We start from the raw sequence: 7,102 nt of genomic DNA, 5'->3' as shown, positions 1-7,102 counted from the left end.
GGCAGTGAGTTCCCTCTCTGGGAGGTCCAGGCTGGCTCTGCACCGAGGGAGGTTCATAGGGACAGCCACACTGCACTCCTATGGGGCCAGAGAGTTTGGACACTTGGCCGAGCTTGGCCCGTAAGCCCTGCTTTTGAAAGATTGTTCCCTTATTCGGACGTGGCCTCATTGATCCTTAGCCATGTGCTTTCTGGTCTTCAGGTGAATGAACCAGAACTTGAAAGGGAGCTACCTTGATGAGAAGGAGAAGTGCTCGGATGCAGCCGTGGGCCAGGCTGGGGCGAGCTCTCCACTGACCGGCAGACGGGTGTCTAGGCTAATGCAATTGAGCACCTCGTTCAATGTCCTTGCACAAGCAGAGATGCAGCACAAAATGGCGGCAGAGACTGTGGGAGAACTTTGGAAGAGAGAGTGGATGTAGGGAGCTGCAGAGGGGAAGGGAGGAGAACCTGGGAGCCTTAACTCTGTGGTTCCACCAACTTCCTGGGGTTGGAGGGAGACTCTCGAGGTGTGCAGGCCATGATCAGTGCTTCCTTGACATGGGAGGACCTAAAGTACTGGCCTTATTCAGGAGGGCGCTTGGGGACCGTCAGCCTAGCTTTCGCTCCTGGTGCCCCCTGCAGGCACACAGGTGCACAGGGGTCACCCTGGGATCTGGGGTCTGTAAACTACTGACCAGTGCTCCCCAAGAGCAGTAGCGTACAAGCCATCTATATGATTTTAAATTTTCTAGGAGATACATTACAAAAGTAAAAGGGACAGGTGAAATTCACCTTAATGGTATACTTTATCAACCAAATATCCGTACAGGATCATCATGATAGAACCTAGATCTATAATGATGATCATTGTAGATCATCATCGTGCCTGAGCGGCTCAGTTGGTTTAGCATCTGACTCTTGATTTCTGCTCAGTTGATGATCTCATGTTTCATGAGATCGAGTCCCAAGTTGGGATCTGTGCTGCCAGCAGGAAGTCTGCTTGGGAGTCTCTCTCTCTCTCTGTCCCTCCCTTTCTTTCTTTCTCTGTCTCCCTCTTAAAAAACAAACAAACAAACAAAACCCGCAGGCTCTGTGGGAGAAAAAACAGCGAGCGAGGCAGAAACGTGGCTGTCCTCTGCCACTCGGTGGCTGTGTGACCTTAGGCAAGTAACCATGGGATGAACATACTAGACCATCCCCGCGTCCCCACATCTCTTGGTCTCCCTGCCAGTCTAAGAGCACCTCAGATGGGGAATCCTGTTAATTGTGTGTATGTGTATGTGTGTGTGTGTGTGTGTGTGTGTGTGCATGTCTGAGGGACTGTGAGGCAGGAGCTGCCTGGAAAAGTCATCCATGAGATGATGGGAGCTGCTGAGTCCCACAGAAGCGGTGGGTTGGGGGACCTCATCCTCCCAAGAGAAGGGGACTTGATTTAAAACATCCAAGAGGGGCACCTGGGTGGCTCATTTGGCTAAGTGCCCGGCTCTCGATCTCGGCTCAGGTCACCAGCTCATGGTTTGTGAGATCGAGTCCGGAGGGGTTCTGAGCTGACATCGCGGGCCCCGCTTGCGATTCTCTCTCTCTCCCCCTCTCTCTCTGCCCTTCCCCCCACCTCTGAAAATAAACAAATACATTGAAACAAATAGAAATGAAAAATAAGCCTCCAGGGGAGAATACTCCAGATGAGTTGAAGGAAACGACAAAGCTAAAGGAATTTATTCCCTGCGTTCTGGAGTCTCGCCGCAGGTGCTGTGGGCGGGGGGAGGGCAGGTCTGGCTGCACTGGGGCTGTGACCAGCTTTCCCGGGGAAAACAGAGCCCTGACTGGTAGCGCGATGTAGGCTCTCCTACTACGACTCATTTCGAGCTACGGATGGCATAGCAACCGAGTTACAAAATAAATGCCTGAATATTTAGCAGTGAGCTTGTAGGAGGAAAGGCAGGCACCCAGAGCATGTGGTGGGATTCAGAGTTCGATCCCGGAGAAGGAATCCGCTCCGTCACAGTGAGCACCGGGGGCCGTTTCACGGATGTGGGACTCGCGCAGTGTCACAGGGGTTAAGGCTCTGTGGTCATCTCAAATTCTTAATCATTTTAAAAATGTTTATTGTTTTTGGGCGCCTGGGTGGCGCAGTCGGTTAAGCGTCCGACGTCGGCCAGGTCACGATCTCGCGGTCCGTGAGTTCGAGTCCCACGTTGGGCTCTGGGCTGATGGCTTGGAGCCTGTTTCCGATTCTGTGTCTCCCTCTCTCTCTGCCCCTCCCCCGTTCATGCTCTGTCTCTCTCTGTCCCAAAAATAAATAAAAACGTTGAAAAAAAAATGTTTATTGTTTTTATGTTTGAGAGAGAGAGCGCGCGCAAGCAGGGGAGGGGCGGGGGGAGGGGGACAGAGGATCCGAAGTGGGCTCCACGCTGCCAGCGGCGAGCCCGACTGTGGGGCTTGAACTCACGAACCATGAGATCACGGCCTGAGCTGAAGTCGGACGCTCCACCAGGCGAGCCACCCAGGCGCCCGTTAAATTCTGAACAATTTAAGTTTTGAATCTGTGTTTTGCAAATGCAGGCTGGCGGGACGATGGGGCACGTGCCATGGCTCGCTTGACTCTGCGTGTTCTTCTTCCTCCTGATGCCTGCCTGGCACGGGTCCTCCGAGGCCAGCTCGCCTACCCTCTGGCACCTCAGGTCCCAGCTGGATGCCCCCTCCAGCCATCGTCATCTTCCTGCCCAGCGAGTGGAGAGCTGAGCACAGGCACTGGGGGAGTCAAGGTCGGCCTTCCATATGGTAAGAGCGGGGGACCCAGTGTGGGCCAGCCTCTTGCTCTCTCCCCGGATCCAGGCATCGAGCACACGTGTTGGCCGGGAGGTTGCAACCGCTTGGGGGGGTTGCCATGGGCTGGGCCATGGTCCCTCACTATGGTGGCTGGCAGAAACGGGGAGGGATCCTGTCGAGGATCGCCAGGGCGAGGTCCCCAGGAGCCTGAGAGGGTCTGCCCTCACCCAACAGACATCCTGTGTCCAAGGGGGAGATGTTAAATAGCAAATTAAAACTGCCATGGCAGGCGGGTAGTGAGAGAGAGAGAGAGAGAGAGAAGGTGGGAGAAAAGACGTTTTAAATTTTAGTATCTTCAACAGCACCGTCTCCTTGCTGTCTAACAAGGAGACTGTGTTTTCCACCTTGCACTGGGCGTGCAAATTATGCAGCTGGTCCCCCGTGAGCACCTGCCTCCGGGCCTGACCAGCAAGGAAAGAACAGGGGGTCGCTAGGTCGAGCTTCCTTCTTTCCTGTCTCTCCGTGCACAGAATTGAGTTGACCACGCTTCTCAGTTCAAGGCAAACTTAGACCCACAGAAGTCTCCTCTTTTGCGTCTTTGTTTCAATTTACTCCCCCCTCCCATTAGCCCCCATCCTCAATCCCTCCCACCAGCCCTTAGCATCTGCTTTCCTGAGGTTCCTATGGATCCATCCAGTCGACTACGTTAGTGCCTGAATGTTTAGAATCACAAGAAACATACTTTGTTGCTTTGTGGAGAATTGTTTCAAATTCCATCCCAATGGTGCTGTGATAGCATTCCCTTCATTTTCCTCCCTTTTGCACTCCCCGTTACGCTTTTGAGACCTCCTGGTTGGCGACCCAGGCCTCGTCTATGCCTTCAGGAAGGGAGTCGTTCCGTGGAAACAGCATCACGCGTTATTTTCCCTTCTAGGGATGGACGCCTACGTTTGGCCCAGCACGTGACACTCACAAGCGACACCATGACATCCGTATCTTCCCACACGTTTCCTTTTGCACAAACTTGCAACTTTTTCTTGACAAACATGTACGATATACACGTGCGAGAAAATGTGTGGTGTGGCATTTCCTTCCCAGATTGCACTAAACGCTGCCTGGCCGCCTTCCAAACGGCCACACTTATCGCTTCTCCAACAGGCGATGCCTGAGAGCTTCGGCCCCCTCCCACGTCCTCAGCACCAATCGCTGCCATGCAATTTTTGCTTTCTGGCCAATCGGTGTGGGTAATTTAATTTCTCTGATTTTCATTTGCATTGCTCTGATTGCTGGTGAGGTTGAGAATCTCTTCGGATACTTCATATTAGACTTGGCATTGCCCCTTCTGTGACTTGCCTACCCATTCACATACATGGCCTGCTTTTCAGTTTTTATTGCTCTCCTTCGCTTGGATAATTTGCAAGAGCCCTTCACATTACCCTGAATACAAACATTCACCAGTTCTAGAAAACTGTCTATAGGGGCGCCTGGGTGGCTCAGTCGGTTAAGCATCCGACTTCGGCTCGGGTCACGATCTCACTGTCCGTGGGTTCGAGCCCCGCGTCGGGCTCTGCGCTGACCGCTCGAAGCCTGGAGCCTGTTTCCGATTCTGTGTCTCCCTCTCTCTCTGACCCTCCCCCATTCATGCTCTGTCTGTCTCTGTCTCAAAAATAAATAAATGTTAAAAAAAATTTTAAAAAAAGAAAAGAAAACTGGCTATAATTTATCCCAGAAAGTATTTTCACCCCTCTGCCAACTTTGGTTCAGATGCTAGCTATGGAACAGAAATCCTTACTTTTGAGTTAGTGAAGTCAATCAAATTTGTCCCGCCCGGTGTGTCCTTTCCGTATTGTTCGATAAAGCCTTTCCCAATCAAGGTTACAAACATAATCTTCTATCACATGAATAGAAAGAATGGGAATGAGCATCAAGGAGAGAGAGGGAGAGAGAGAGAGAGAGAGAGAGAGTCTGGGAGCTGGATAATCCACCAGCCTGAATGACCAAGAGCTGATTAACTGTAACAGCCCGGAATTTGGCAATTAGATGATTCTGCACACCATTTCTACACATGGTATGAATTCCTGGGTGGAGATTACTTCTTATCCTCAGCTGCATTTGTAAGTTCTTTGTCCGTGGGGCTTATGTGCTGTCATTCTTTGATGTATTTAGCACTTGATGGGAGTCTCAGGAAGAGCGCTGGGCCTGCCCACCCCCTCCGTACACACGTATGCACACACACACACACACACACACGGACACCCACTAGCTGTGATCCCTTGAGGGCTGCTCCGTCCCTGGCACAGGCTGGAATGTCACGGTCCACTCTTCATCCCTCTGACTTTGAGGACACGGCCATTGGGATCTGCTCGTCCGCAGTGGCACAGTCGTGCGTTTCAGTCGTGTTCATTACAGCGCCACGAAAGGAGGCCCAGCAAGGATCTGCTGCATTATTGAAGGTGACAGTGACAACAGAGATCCCCTCCTCCTGGCGTTGCACGTGGACCCTCGAGTAGGCGATCGTGAAAGCTGTCAGCAAAGGCAACTGAACTACGGTGGCCTCAGAGCGTCCTGGTCGGGTGCCGTGTGCTTCCCATGGCCTTTCTGCACTGGACGCTGATGGCCTCATTCCCTCCCTCCTTCCCCCAAACAGCACCTGTCACCTGGTGACAGCGTGCTAAGGAAAAGGCAAATATTTGAACAAAGATGTGGTAAAGACACGCACATGCCAGTTGGAGAGAAAATACAATCTGAGAAGTGTGAGTCAGAAATGCAGAGTTAATACGTTGTCGTACATTTGTCGAGCCGCTGGGATACACGGGGCAGTGTCTTAGGCACTGGGACACGGCCACGAACAGGATGGATGGGGCTCCCAAGCTAGGAGTGTAGAATGCTATCGATAACCAGCATGTACGGAGCAGTCTTTTTGTGTGGGCACTTTTCTAAGTGTTTCACTTTTTTGGGCTCTTTTAGTCCTTACGAAAGCACTACAACAGGGCTACTATCACCGTGCTTCTTTTATACAATGGGACACTGAGACACCATGAGGCTAGGTAGCCCGTCTGTGGTCACACAGCTCACAACAACCTGGATTGGAACCCAGGCAGTCTGGCGTCAGAAGCTCTCCAGAGAGGTCTCGGACAAGCCTTGTTCAGAAAGGAGCCCAGACGGGAGCGTAGACACTTTTCTAGAATTCAAGTGCTTTCTTAAAATAAAGGGACACTCAGGATAAACGTTAGGATTTGTTTCACGTGGATGGGCACACCCCGATCACAAACGTGAACTAGGCGCCCCCTCTGTCAGGTAATGGGCTGGTTGCAAGGGATAGAAAATGTGCAGCCAGGTAGACAGTAGGCACTTACTACGTGTTTGTTGAATGAGTGAATCAGGAAAAGAGTAACTGAATCAATGAAGAATCTCTTGTTCAGGTAGGTCAGACTGGAGACCGCGACGCAGGGCACGAGCTACTGGGGGAGGCGGTGGAGGATGGTGTTGGGTCGGCTACCTCGCAATGACTCCTCCCCTTCATTAGCTTGGGGAGTCACCCCTTTCCTCTGCTCCGCGTGCACATGGGGAAGGCTACCCCAGACCCAAGTTTCGGGGGGCCTGCCGTGATTGGCTCAGAGATGAGGGTGTGGCCCAAGTTGCCCCCTCCGGGTGGACCCTGGGAGTCTCACTCGACTCTTGGGGCCGAGACATTCCCTCTCTCCCTCTCCCCAGTCACCCTGCTCCTCTCTCCCTGGAGACAAAGAAGAAAGCAACCCCCAACCCGGGGGGAGGCTGTCGCAGCCACTATGGGAGCAGAGAAGTGGGAAGGAGCCAGGGCCTTGGGAGCGTCGCTCTGCCACCAGATGAAACCTGTTTGACCTTGATTCTCTGTTCTGAGAGCCAAGAATTCCCCGAAGGTTCAAGTCTGTTGGAATTGGGTTTCCGTTAATTACGATCGAAGGCCTGCTAATTGACACAGAGGCACAGACTTCTGGTTTGGGAATCTCAAGCTCCAGGTGGGAATTGGAACAGACACGGGGGGCAATAAGCAAAGGTTTCGCTACAGGTAAGAGAAGCCAAAGTAGCTCTTCCTAAGCCGAAGGCGGTTTGTGTGACTCCAAACCCACGGCGGGCTGGGAGAGCTGGCTCGAGGAGGGGGCCCAGAAAGACCGGCCGCACGAGAGGGGCAAGGAAGGGTGGGGAGCAGTGCTCGGAGAAGCAACACGGCCAAAGGGCCTGGGAAAGGTCTGGAAATACGAGAAGTTTCCAGACTGCGCTGTGCCAGTGACCGGCACGTAGGATATCTGCAACACAAGGTGACTCTCGTTATTAAACATAAATGTCTTGGGGCACCTGACTGGCTCAGTCAG

This window comes from Prionailurus bengalensis, chromosome D2 (assembly GCF_016509475.1).
Source record: "Prionailurus bengalensis isolate Pbe53 chromosome D2, Fcat_Pben_1.1_paternal_pri, whole genome shotgun sequence".
Classification (NCBI taxonomy): Eukaryota; Metazoa; Chordata; class Mammalia; order Carnivora; family Felidae; genus Prionailurus; species Prionailurus bengalensis.
The sequence above is the reverse complement of the archived record's forward strand: the minus strand, read 5'-3'. Positions refer to the sequence as shown.